This window comes from Trichosurus vulpecula, chromosome 1 (genome assembly GCF_011100635.1).
Source record: "Trichosurus vulpecula isolate mTriVul1 chromosome 1, mTriVul1.pri, whole genome shotgun sequence".
NCBI classification, from domain to species: Eukaryota; Metazoa; Chordata; class Mammalia; order Diprotodontia; family Phalangeridae; genus Trichosurus; species Trichosurus vulpecula.
The window spans coordinates 98,076,139-98,090,732 of NC_050573.1; the positions used below are offsets into that span (position 1 = coordinate 98,076,139).

Below are 14,594 nucleotides of genomic sequence, written 5' to 3' on the forward strand. Positions count from 1 at the left end.
TCTACTTTCAATGAGCTGTCATTCTAATAGGGGAAGACAAAACTTAAAGGGGACCTGTATTCAAAGAATCATGGAGTTAAAGGTTCCTCAGAGGAAATCCAGTCCAACGTTCTGTCCTTCATTCTTGAAGAGGACAAAAATGACATCACTATGTTGGTACAGTGTGTCCTACTGTGGACAGCTTGGAAGGTTCTACCGCAGGTTGGGCACAAATAGTCCACAGGACATTTGGAGTGGAGATGTCTCTAAATCTGCATGCTTCTTTTGAGGTACTGCAATTCTGCTTCACTCATATAGCACAGCTCCTTCTTTGGTGTGGGCATGCCATGATGGGTGGTCTTTGCCAGTGTCTCCCATGTCATGCGAACTTCTATCTGAAGCATGATTTCCCTCTACAAAGCACTGCAAGATTGAACATCCTACCTAGACAAATAGGTAGATAGGTAGATAGACAGATATAACTTTTATTAAGCATTTACTAGGGCACAGGCAGTGTGCTAAGCCCTGGGAATAGAATTCAAGCAAAAAGAAAGGTAGTTCCTGTCCTTATGGAGCTTACAATTTAACGAAGGAAGACAACACATAAAAGGGAGCTAAAAATTGGAATGGGAAAGGAACATAACTGTGAAGGGGAATGATTAAAGAAAACAATTCTGGACAGTCAGGAGGGGAGCAAAGAAAGGAGCAGAATGTATTTAGCTGGACTTGGCTCTTCCTCAAAACAGAAAGCAACTCATCAATGTGAGGAGGGGGTTATAGGGGAGGAGAGCCTTTCCAGGTTAAAAGAGCTACATAGGTTAAAACATCTTCCAGTCTGAGGAGACTGATGGGACTTGGTGAAGAATTGTGGAGGGTCAGGGTTAGGGTAGAGGGTCAGAGGTTGGGGGGAGGGGAGCAGAAGAGGAACAAAAAGTGAGCCCAGCTGATCTGAACAAGTCATCAAAATGGAGACTTTAGGGATCTTGCCCAATCAGAGAAGATGGCAGCAGGGGCAGAAGGATCATCCAGGGTGAGACAAAGAGCTCTGAACATGAAGACACATGACCTGACTTTGAGTCCTGGCCATGCCATTCACTATCTCTGTGGCCTTGGGAAAGTCACTTTACTGGTGTGGGCCTCAGTATTTTCCTCTGCAAAATATGGTAGCAGGACTAGAAAAACTATAAAGAACATTCTGTTCCAAATCTAGGATTATATTACTTCCAGTGACTGTAACTAGCTTTTCTATCCTTTTCTATCATAATCTCTCTGATGGAGTGGCCACTTGCTCCCAAGATTCCTGTAGTTTCTTCTACTTCAATCATTTCCTTCTTAGGATTGTTTAGAAGTTTTTCTTTTGGTGGAACTGAAAAATCCTCCTAGTACCTTTGACACATCGATCCTAATTCTGATTTCTGGTTTTAAGTAGAAAAAAGTTTTAATTTCTCTTTCACCTGGTAGTACATATAGTAAACACGTATAGTGTTCTAGGACACTTTCAGAAAAGCATCCAAACTATATATCACAGCCAGACTTTACACACACACAAGCATACACACACACACACACACACACAGTGTGTGTGTGTGTGTATGTATACACATATGTGTGTATATATGTATTATGTGGATATATGTGTATATGTATAAGTATGTACACGTGTGTATAGTGTGTATATATGTATATATGTGTATATATATGTATATATATATAATAAGACTTTATATCATAGTTTTTTTAATCCCTTCACCATCCTAGGACACTAGCCTCTTCATTAGTAGTTCTCAAAATGTGTGCTAGACCTTACACTTAATAATTGTATACATTTGTGAGAGTATTTTGGCTCTCTCATAGTAGGCTGTATCCCTCATCGTAAAAGATAATGCTCTACTCTGAGCAAAATCAAATTCCTAACTGTGTCATTCAGCGCAGAATACCAGATGTGGTGTGACAGCTGGTAAGCTAGTAAGTGACGCACCCAACACTTGAACCCCAATTCATAAGTATTGAAGACTGGTCTTCTGCCTCTAAGTCCAGGGTGCTTTCCTGTGCCACCAGATACATTACTCCTGCCTCTCAGATGTCACTCTTATCTTGGTTATATTAAGAAAAAAATGGAGATGATTGCAGTTGGAGCATTGCTCTCTGTCCCCCATTGAAATGACTTTCATCACAGTATAATGCTCTCACTTTATACAATGTTATCATTCTCATCACTAGAAATCGTAGAATTGTAGAATTCCAAAGCTGAAAGTCACCTCAGAGGTCATCCAGCCCAACCTCCTAATGCAATAGTGTCTCATTCTCTGCGGCTCTCTGGGACTTTGCCCTGACAGAGATAGTAGCAGGCACTGACCCAGTAATTATTGTCTCTGAGTGCTCTATTATCTCAGACCTAGGGTGGGATAAGATAAAGAGGCCCCTTGAACTGAAGCTATACTCAAGAACAAAAGGTTCCATATCCATATCTGCCCTTCCTAGCTTTATCATATATTTTTAAGAATTCAATTTCCACGAAAGGACAGGTCTAGTGAGCTGGATCCAAAACCCACAGTGGAAAGCAGCATTTCTGTTCATTTATGAACAGGGCTAATCTTCAGCCAAATGGGGATGAAATATTCATATCCAATTCTTCCCTATCTCGTATTAGGTAAGGTCAATTATTCTATATAATGCCCTCCTGTCATTATCCTTCCCCTCATAATACAACCCTACAGTGCCTCACCTAGATATGAACTCTGTGTGTGATACCCATGTCTATTTTTTTCTCCCATCCTAATTTGTTCCAGTAAACATTGCTTCTGTGTATGTTTCTCTGGGTTAGGGAATAATATTAAAGACTGAGTACATTATTGCAGTGGTTTTTTAAGAGGTTAGCAAAAAGCGCTTACAAACACTGTATGATTTGATGCTTATGCGGACCCTGGGGGACAGAGAAGACAGTCCATCAATAAAAATCAATCATTTTATAAGTGAAGAAATAAGTGACTTGCTCAAGGTAAGAGCGCCAGAACCAAGATTCCAACCTAGATTCCAAGTCTTGAGTCTTTTTCCTTTTCAAACTGATAAAAGAATCTATGGGTAGATGTTAACTAACCATTGCTACCACCCTCCTTTAGCTGGGTCCTGATAAAATTATTACCCTGGTGATGTATTCATTTGTTATTTATTAGGGATTTTCTGGAGACAATTGGGTTTGATTCAAATAATGCTCAAAGTGGCATAAAATAACGTTAATCACTAGCATTTTACATAGTGCTTTAAATCCTACAAAGCATTTAGCCAATATTAGCTCATTTGATCTTCACAACAGCCCTGGGTGGTGGGTATTATTGTTATGGCTACTTTGCGCTTGAGGCAACCAAGGAAGACAGAAGATAAATGATGTTCCCAGGGTAACTAGGATCTTCCTATCTCCAAGTGGAGCACTCTATCTGCTGTACCATCTAACTACCTCTATCTAGTCACCATTGCAGGCTGGGTGGTGATATATTTGATAGCAGGTTAGGCAGCACAAATTACTAGAAAGGAACATCTGTCTAGAGTCAGAGGATCTGGATCTGGATCCCAGCTCTGCTATTTAATACCGACATTATTTTGGGACAAGCCATTTGTCCTCTCCTGGCCTCACTTTCTTCACCTGCAAAGTCAGAGCACTGGACTAGATCAGGGGTGGGGAAGCTGCAGCCTTAAGGTCATATGTGGCCTTCTAGGTCTTTAAGTGTGGCATTTTGACTGAGTCGCTTAAGGACCTAAGAGGCTACATGTGGCCTTAAGGACACAGATTCCCCACCCCTAGTAGATGCTCTTATGTGATATGCATTCAGATCCCCTTATCTAAAGGTACCTTTTCATTACTGATTTCAGTTCTTTCAAAATAGAAAAAGAGAGAAGCTCACATTTGTAGAAACAAATTTAATTTAGTCTGGCGTTACTATTCCTCTTTTGCTTCCCCTTCAAGCAATATGACCAAGTCAATCTAGACATTCCTTTTCTTTCTACTTTCCAGAACCAAATACAAACTCTTCTTTCCCGAGCCAAACCCATCAATGTGTATCCCTCGAAAAGGGGTTTGTGTTCTCTTAGCCATCCAGAATCATTAACTTTATACAAGCTTCTATCAGCAAAATAACACAGATTTCTCACTAAAAGGCTACTTCCTTTCAAAAGGTTAAGGAAAAGGATCAGATCCTTATCAAATCCCACCTTACTGACACCTACAAGGAGTATGGTATAAGGGCCCTCAACTTTATCTACCTACAGAGCTAGTATCCTAATTATGAGAATAATCAAGTCCACCAAAGCAAAAATAAAATAAACAAAAAACGATGTCCCTGACAATGTGCACTTTCATCCTTCAAACATCGTATGCTTGCTTTTGTTGTTGCTGTTCAGAAATTTCAGTTGTGTCTTCGTGACCCCATGTGGGGTTTTCTGGAGTGGTTTGCCATTTCCTTCTCCAGCTCATTTTTTTAAGATGAGGAACCAAGGCAAACAGATTAAGTGACTTGCCCAGGATCACACGGCTAGTAAGTGGCTGGATTTGAACTCATGAAAATGAATCTTCCTGTGCTCTATCCACTGTACCACCTAGATACCAATGCTGTTGCTTTATATGTTCTTGTACATATGGGTTTCTTTCCTCCTTCTTCTATGTCTTTCGGCTATAGGGGCCGTAGGAGTACTATCCCTAGGTTAAAGGGTATGTGCATTTTAATGACTATCAGGGTATATTTTCAAATTACTTTCCAGAATGCCTGGACTAATCTGGAGAGGGTTTTTAGGCACAAGAGGAATCCTATCCTGCATCAAACACAAGGAGTTAGAGGAAACATCATGTGAACCTGACTCATTACTAGCTACTCCGTCCTACACGCCCATTTCCTCAATCCCCATCTGCTTGCTGAGTGAGGGTAAGTGGAGAAGCTTGAAACTATGGGGACTTTAGGATTCAACATAGCACAAGAGACAGAGCCCCGGCTCTGAACCTGTGCTCCAATTCTGCTTCTGATAATTACTCCTGACATAAACTTTCAGCAAGTCACTTCTTTGGACCTCATTTTCCCAAACTATAAATGATGGGGGTTAGACCAGATGTCTTCTGAGGTCCAGTTCTAGGTCTATGATACTATAATTTCCTTGTGTCTCATTTTCCTCCTATGTAAAAATTAGAAAGTGAATAGGATACTATCTAAGGAACCTCCTAGTTCCAAAATTCTGCAAAACCTTTGTCTCTCATGTCCAATGATTTGGTCCTTCTTTCCCGAAGTTCTGTGATTCATGTGTCTCTCCTTGGGCACTGATGACCACAGTTGTCCAGGCTAAGCAGTTCAGGTCTTCTGGAGAAAGCTCTATATTTTTATTCAATCTTTTTGGTCCTTGAGATTTGCTAGGGTGGGTGTTGTTAGAACAGATTCCACTTCTGCCTAAATTGTTCTTTCTAGAAATAGAGATTGATGCAGCTACAGAAGCACAGATTTCATGTATGAGCCATGAATTAGGTTCAGGATATAGAAAAAGAGAGAGAAAGACATCTGCTTCAAACTTTTCCAACTACAGGCCTTATTGCAAAATGTGCAAACCACATTGGACATACTCATTCATACAATGCCAAACGCTAAATGCAATTTTGGAAGCCTCTCCATCATTAGCCTCACTCCTATTAAAAAAAAAAAACCACACACACACACAACAGGGAGAGATAAGTGTGCCAGTGGGGTTGGAGGTGATGGGAGGAAGTCTTTACTGTCATTCCAAGATGTATGAGTTCTGCTGAGGCAAGCACACCTGACCCTGGGGTGGGTTAGTGATCCTCCACCAAGTTGAAATGACTCAAGATGCAAAAATAGAAACACAATTAATGAAGCATGAGGAACGAAGAACAGGTTTCCACTGCCGTTGTATGATGAATGCGAGACAAAAACATTTTAAATGGCAAACAACTGAAATAAAATCCTATCTGACAGAAGGCTGGGGATAGGAATACTTGCAAGCGGTGAAGCAGGAGACAGGGGAAATTTGCTGTCTTCTGTCTACATAGCAGTGGTGATTAGTCAACCCCCCCTTTCTTCACAAACTCCAGACCAAAATGCAAACAGGCTATAATTACCAAAAGCAGCTCAGGTGTAGTGGAAAGGGGCCTAGCCAGGGGTGGGAAATCCGCAGCCTAGAGGCCACAAGGTCCTCAAGTAAGGCCCTCTGACTGAATCCAAACTTCACAGAACAAATCCCCTTAAGAAAAGGATTTGTTCTGTAAAACTTGGACTCAGACAGAAGGCCACACCCAAGGACCTAGAAGGCCACCTGTGGCCTTGAGACCACAGGTTCCCCACCCCCTAGACTAAGAATCAGGAGACCAGTTTAGATTCTAGTTCTAGCTCTCCCATTAGTAGCTGAATGCCCACAAGCTGGTTATTTCATCTCTCTGGACTTTAGGTCATTCACCTATAATATGAGGGATTGGAACAGAAGATCCCTAACATTAATTCTAAAACTAAGGCTCTATTTGAGCATTCTCTAAGATGAGTCAAAAGATGCAATACTGTATAGTATAGCAGACCTGAAGCAAGGACTTGGGTTCCAATGCCACATGCTATGGATTATGAGCAACTCATTTAATCTTTTCTTTTTTCCAATTTATTAATTCATTTATTTTTAGTTGTCAACCATTTAATCTTATTGAGCATCAGTTTCCTTATCTGAAAAAGGGGGATACTCGCGTTGTAGCACCTAACTCACTGGATTGTTGTACATGGAAAACCTTAAAGCAGCTAGTTAACAAATACCAATTATTATTATAGAAGCGAAGAGGCATTACACAACCCAAGTGAGTGTCTTCAGGAATTCTGCTTTTCGAAGAACATTTAGCTTTCTTCTGGCTAATGTGAAACTGAAAGAAAGATTAAATAGGAGAAATGACACGGAGTCAGGAGAGACTTGGGATCAAAGTTCAGTTCTGATATTTGCTAATTGTTCACACTTCTGCAAGTTACATAACTCTCTAAGCCTCAGTTTCCTTATCTCTAAAATGGGAGTATAAATACTCAGGCCAACCTCTCAGGGTCATTATGAGAAAATAGTTCATACACTACCAACTAAAATTCCATCTTCGACAAGAAGCCTTTACTGATTTGCCTTAATGCTAATGCCTTCCCACTCCTGGTTATCTCCAGTTTATGCCTTTTATATCTTGTTGGTACGTAGTTGTTTTCATATTGTATCCAGTGAGTTTCTTGAAATCAAGGACTATCATTTACCCTTTTTTGTATCCTTAGCATTTATCACAATGCTTGGCACATAGTAGGTACTTTAAAAAGCTTATTGACTGACTGAAAGCACTATATAAACATTAATTATTTTTAACATGTAGTAAGTGCTTAATAAATGTTTTTTGACTGACAAATTTGTACAGTTCTACTCTGATACCTTATTATAGCATGGTGCTGACCTTTAGTTCTCATAGGCTATGACTGAAGAACACAGACTTAGGCATATTCCACCACATTGGAAAGAATTTGAGAATGGTTCTAGCAACAGACTGACTCTTCTGTCCAGGAACCAACCTAGCTATGAATGAAAAGGCTCATCGCAAATAAATCCCTTAATAGTGATGAGTTCTTTGGCCATAGCAACCTATAAGCCAAAGGGGAAAAGATGCTCCAAGCTGCACCCTTCTTCCACTTCTGAAGTAACTGTGAAAAAGGGATGATGGTAAGGGGTGCTTAAAAACCACCATTTAAAAATGGTCTAAAAACATTAAATTTTTGGTACTTTAAATTTTATGGAAGCAGTCCTCAATAGGGTTTGGAACCAGGAACAGTCTCTCTGGAAAAAACAAAAAACCTCTTATACTAACTCTGCCCCTCTCATAGTCATACAAGATTGCATCTGCATTCTCTCTGACAATTAGGAGAGTCTCATGAAAAAATGCCCCAGCCTTATCTGGAAGCATGAATTTCATAAACATAAGATCTTTTTCCCAATGACCAATAATTGATATGTTACTTGGAAGACCTGAACCATACAAATTCTGACTTTCTTGATAAATGAAACTAGAAGATGAAAAGTTTGAGCTAAATAGAAGGTTGCTTCCTAGGTTCTCCTGGAAGAGGAAAACAAAGGGAGTTGTTTCCTAAATCAATTGTCGTTTGTGGAGACACTACTTATTCTTCCCTACTATCGAAAAAAAATCAATAATAGCTTTATTCCTTTTTAATCATTGAGCACTGAGATAACAGGAGTCTAATAAGGGGATCCCATTCATGCTCAGAGCCTTAGGTACAAGGCCTCTTTCATTTTCAGGGCCTGCACCTGAAGCATACAAAACCTGATCAGAAGTCAAGTAGGGATTTTATATGGCTGTCTTTTAACTCTATCCTCTGCCATATTGTGAAGAGACAAAAAACAATAACAAAATAAAACAAGCAAACCTGGTTCTGAATGTGACTATAGTATGGTCCCTTTGGGTACCTGTAAACCATCATAGTTACTGGTCCTGATGCTCAGCTGGTCTTCCTTCTTCCCTGGTATTTGAGAGAGAAAAAACTGATATCAACTTCCATCATTGCAAGATTCTTAAGGGAGGCAGTCCCTATGCCTGTAAGCTCTTACTTCCCCATCCAATACATAGCAAATTCCCACCTCCTTCTCCCCTCCCTGGGATTCAGTGTTGTAGGCTACTGAGGTTAATACTTCCTTCCCATGGCAATACCTTTTCCTCTTTCATTGCTATTCCCTTTAACCCTATCCCTCCCAATTCTTAATGGTTTTGTTTTCTTCCACCATTTTGCCTTCTGGAATACCTATTCTCTTATTAAAAACAAATAAGCACATATCCCTTCATGTTAGACTCCTTCCTTTTACAATTCTTCCATCTTTCTGCATTTTTAGAAACCTGACTCCCTGCAGAACATCCTGAACCCCCAGCCACCCTCTCCAGTAATGTGTCTATCTTCTCTCTGACTGGGAAGAGGATTAGGTATAGCCCTCATTCCTCACCACATTTTCAAACTCTCTTCCAACAGCTAGTAAGTATTGTGTTAGTAAGTATTCAGCAAGCAAGCCTTGAGGGTGGGGGGTGGGGTGGAGGGATGTACACAGGACACACTTCAATCTAATCTGCATTATTTGTATTTTCCGCTTTATTTAGTCTACTATAGACAATCAACAAAACAATAAATCAAACCCTCATTTGTAGCATTTGCAGACTTCCAAAGTGTAAATGCTTACACCGAAAATTTAACAATCTACTCTCCGGGGTCCAGCTAACTCCAGAAGAGTCTTGCCCCTATTCCCTTGAGGTATAGTCATGGGTGGGAGCTTGCATATCCTCATGGGGTATGGACAATATTGTGGCCACACCTGGCCCCACCCTTTATCTCGGCCTCTCCTAGTGTTTTACTTATCTACGTGGTGCTTGGAAATAGTAGGTTGCCAGAAATCTTTTCTTGAGCTCTTACTGTCTACAGATCACTTCTTCCATTTCCTTAATCTGTGACTGCAGATTATTGTATTTTATATCCTTTTTATTCTTCCATTATATGCTTTTAAGCTTCAATTATTAAAGTAGCTTTAATTAGATTTTATGGTTTGTAGGTGCCTATTGTATTTTTAAAGGAGGAGGGAGACCTTGAGCCTGCTAGACTAAACCGATTTTAAGCTTAGCCCACAATAATGCATTGGAATCCTATCTAGATCCTGGTGAGATCAATCAAATGTTGCCTTCTTTTACATCGCGGCTTGCTTTACTATGTATGACAACCTGGGTATACCCGAACTGACCTGGGAGGAATGGTGAGAGCCCAGTCTAAACTGTCTTGATCTGGAAGGAGCCTATCATATGACCATAGATTCCCTTCCTTCTTCTGCTGTCTTCTTCCAGATCATTTCATCCAAGGCCTAGACTCCCTTCCTGGCTGCCATTGACGGATACTCTCCATCCAAAGAGAAATCAAGTTAAATCCTCATCTTTGGTGACTGAGGTCCCAATGTATGACATAATAGAAAGAGTGCTGGATCTATAGTCCAAGGGTCTGGATTCAAATCTCATCTTTGACATTTGCTAGATAGATAGATAGATAGGTAGATAGATAGATAGATAGATAGATAGATAGATATAACCATCAAGAAACCACTTTGCTTCTCTGGCCTCAGTTTCTTTATCTACAAAGTGAAGGGATTTTATTAGATGGTTTCTAAGGTCCCCTCTAGCTCTAGATATGAGTCTATGATCCTATTATCAATTTCTTTTGCCATGCTCCTATCCCACAACGTGTCTCAAATTAAGAGTCTTCCCTTTTGTAAGGTAAATTTGTGTTCAAAGGCCAATTATTTGGTGAACATGACAGAAAAGAAAAATGATAAATATTACAGAAAATATTACAGAAAAATGGGTACACTGTTGGTGCTCTATAAAACCTATGTGTTCTCTTTGACCCAGCAATATCAGTACTAGGTCTGTATCCCAAAAAGATCGAAGAAAAATGAAAAGGACCTATATATAGAAAAATACTTACAGCAGCTCTTTTTGTGGGGGCAAAGAATTTAGGAACTGAGGAAATGCCTCATTATCATTGGAGAATGGCTGAACAAGTTATAGTATATGCTTGTGATGAATATTGTATTAAACAAAATGACAGTAGGGATGGTTTCAGAATGAGGCTAAATGAAGTGAGTAGAACCAGGAAAACATTGTACACAGTAACAGCAATATGGAAATGATGATCAATTGTGAAAGACTTAGCTACTCTAACCAATACAAGGATTCAAGACAATTCCAAAGGACTCATGATGAAATATGTTATCCATCTTCAGAGAAAGAACTGATGAACTCTCTATGCAGATGGAAACATACTTTTTTCTTTCACTTTTTTTTGTTTTTCTTGCTTTTTTTGCAACATGGCTAACATGGAAATATGCTTTGCATGACTTCTTATGTATAACTGATATCATATTGCTTGCCTTCGGGGTGGGGAAGAGACTGGAGGGAAGGAGAGAATCTGGAATCGAAAATTAGAAAAATATGAACGTCAACATTTAACAAATTAATTAATAAAAATAAAAGGCAAAAGTTTCAGCGTTGAATGGCTAACCTAATTCTTCTGTAAAGATATGTCACCAAACCACTGAATCAGATTGGTACAAATGATTATATTCTTGAGCACATCACAGCTTACCATTATTCATACCCACAACTATGGTACCTCCAATGATGTCCAGGTCTCTCCTTCCAATCAAAAACACGTATTAAGTATCTATTATGTGCTAGACGCTGTGCTAGGCATGTACAAAAACAAATGAAACCTTCTCACTTGACCCTCTCATGCTCTCAAGCTATTAACCTGTAATCTTGCCCCCCCACTTCATAACCATACCCCCAACATGAATCTGCAATCTTTTCTCTGCTCGCATGACCACAACCCTGTAGTTCGGAACTTCATCCCTACTTACCTAGACTTTCCCTATAGTATCTTAATTGGTCTCCCTGCTTCTAGTCTCTCTTCTCTCTAATCCATCCTACACAAAGCTGAAAAATCAATCTTCCTAAAGCACAGTTCTCAACATGTCAGTCCCCTTCACAAAAAATCTTCAGTGAATTCATATTGCCTGTAGGATAAAATATAAAGTCTTCAACCTGGCATTTAAAACCCTTCATAATCTGACTCAAGCCTGCCTTCTCAGATTTATTGAACGTTACTCCCCCTCACATTTTCTGTAGTCTTCTTGTTCCTTCCTGAACTCAATATTCTTTCTCACGTCTCTGTGTCTTTGCACAGGCTATCCATATGCCAGAAATGTTCTAATCTTTTAAATCCTTATATTGCTTTAAGTCTCAGGTCCAGCATTAACTCCTATGAGAAACTTTTGATTCCTCACTCCCTTATGGTCAGTCCCTCTACTTACTTGTTTTCAATATTGCATCCCCTGATAGAATTTCCTTGATTCCAGAGAGAGTTTCTCTTTGTTTTTGCATACAGAGAATCTAACAGGGTGGTTTGCAAACATTAGATGTGTTATAAACGTTTTATAGAACTCTTAGCACAGCAGAGTAAGGTGGAGCTTTGTTGATAAGAATCACTGAATCAAAGGAAAGCAATTCAAGAAAAAGAAAGAAAAGAAAGGTAGGAGGCATCATATATGTCAAGTGTCAAATAACATTACACAAAATAAAACTGATTTTCTCTTAGACAGGAAATGATTAGTCACTAGGATATATGAATCATATTAAAAACAACTGCTTGTGTGCTTACAGATTGAAAAAAATTAGAGGCCAAAGTCAAAAGGAAATATCAAATTAGGGGAAAAAAGGTAAAGATGCAAAGACTCTGCACACAATTGCAAACAGCTTCAAATTGCTATTTGCAAATGACATGCTGATGCAGAAAAATGACAAATATAAAAGGGCAAAAAATGCTGTTCTGGATCATTGCTATTTACTGAGAATATATAATCAGTGCGAGCTGTCACCACAATGAGGAGGCCAAAAAATAACACCTCAGAAATTACCTGAGCCAGAAAACACTTAATCTTCCTATCAAGCAGAAATCCACGATGGCTAAGGACCACAAAAGTTTCCAATTTCTAAACCTCTTCTGTATAAACCCTCCATATTCTCTTCTTTAGGTTGTTTTGTTTTTTTTTTTTTTTGAGGCAATTGGGATTATGTGACTTTCCAGGGTCACACAGCTAGTAAGTGCTAGTTGATTGACTGACTGGGTCATAGTTTGTAGATAGATATTTCAGAAAGGCAACTGGAGCTCCTCTTGGAATTTAATATGCAAGTGAACAGGAAATCATATCAACAACCCAGGAGCCTTAGTATCCTGAGCCGATCAAGAATCAAGGACAATTTTGATATATTTTAAGGAAAAGAACTAGTCCAACCTTCTCTGGGTGGAGCTTTAAGAAAAGCTAATCCAGCTCTTTCCCTTCTCTCAAGGTGGTGGACAAAAAGCCCCCAAAGGAACCAAAGGAAAAGGTCAAAAAGGAAAAAAAGAAGAACAAAAAGGAAGATGTGGCATTGCAGTCAGAATCCAGTCCTGGCCGAGGGATTGGTAGATACTCCAGGTCTGCAAGGTATTCTCAGAAAGCCATGTACAAGCAGAAATACACTGCACTAAAAATCAAAATTGAAAGGAAAAAGAAAGAGAAGGTGCCTACTACTGTCTCAAAGCCAGTTGGTGTTGATATGAATAGAGGAACCCGTGTGGTAAAGATTCAAAAAATGCCTAGGTATTACCCTACTGAGGATGTGCCTAGAAAAATATTAAGTCATGGCAAAAAAGCCCTTCAGCAAGCATGTGAGGAAACTTGAAGTTGGCATCAAGCCAGGCACCATTCTGATTATGCTCACTGGCTGCCACAGGGGCAAGCCAGTGGTTTTCCTGAAGCAGTTGGCTAGTGGCTTGCTACTTGTGGCTGGACCTCTGACCATCAACCATGTTCCTCTGAGAAGGACCCATCAGAAATTTGTCATTGCCGCCTCTACCAGGGTTAATCTTTCAGGTGTAAAAATTCCAAATCATCTTACTGATGCTTACTTCAAGAAGAAGAGGCTCCATAAACCTAGACACCAAGAAGGAGAGATTTTTGACAAAGAAAAAGAGAAAAATACAAGATTACAGAGCAGTGCAAGGCTGATCAGAAAATTGGACTCTCAGATCCTGCCCCAAATCAAGAAAATTCCTCAGTTCTGTGGCCACCTGTGTTCTGTATTCTCTCTCTCCAACAGTTTATTATCACAAACTGGTGTTTTAAATGCTTTCCAGAATATTTAGAATAGCAAAAAAAAAAAAGCTAATCCACTTCACTTGCATGTCATGTCATCACCTCCCTGATCTTACAGTTCACTTTGAGAAGGAAGGACAAACAACCTCTGTGAGTAGGAGCTGCCCCACTGGATACCCAACTGGAACTGGCCAGTTGGGCAACACTTCTTTCTTTCCTTCCTTCCTTCCTTCCTTCTTTCCTTCCTTCCTTCCTTCCTTCCTTCCTTCCTTCCTTCCTTCCTTCCATCCTTCCTTCCTTCCTCTCTTCCCCTCCCCTTCCCTTCCCTCTGTCCACATAAGGTATCACACTATGTACATTTTTATCCCTGAAACCTTGCAAGATATCTTGAGATTTGCAGGCTAGATTTTTTCTTAAGCACCATGCCTTAAACCCAAATAACTCCTCTGGCTCTCATTGATTGGCCAACAAGAGGTGCCAGGCCATGCCCTACTTGGTCACTGTTTGGGCCCTGATTGACTAGGAGTGAATATAAATAGCAATTGTTTCTATTTTGGCCAGAAACCCTGAGGGTCTTCCCCTCCCAGATTGATTTTTTTTTGACCAGTTAAAAGACGCTATTTTGTCCTCATTTCTTACCTAGCCTTAATAACTAAATGGGCATTGCCTCAGTTAAACTGAGACCTGGGAAAGATCTTAGCTAAAAGGCCAGTGTCTCCCATTGAATTCGGGGCCATCTCCAGTTGTCCTGATCTATATATCACCACTGCACCCAGATGGCTCCAGAGGAAAAAGTGAGGCTGGTGACTGCACAGCCCTCCCTCACTTAAACCCAATTCACTTACAAGTCCTGGCATCACCTTCCCAATGTCATGGTCCTCTTACAGAAT

At 39.9% G+C, this 14,594-nt stretch overlaps 1 pseudogene; it reads left to right on the forward strand.

The window, feature by feature from the left end:
- Window positions 1-10,557: 10,557 nt before the first annotated feature.
- On the forward strand, window positions 10,558-13,734 carry LOC118834085 (annotated as a pseudogene).
- Window positions 13,735-14,594: the final 860 nt, after the last annotated feature.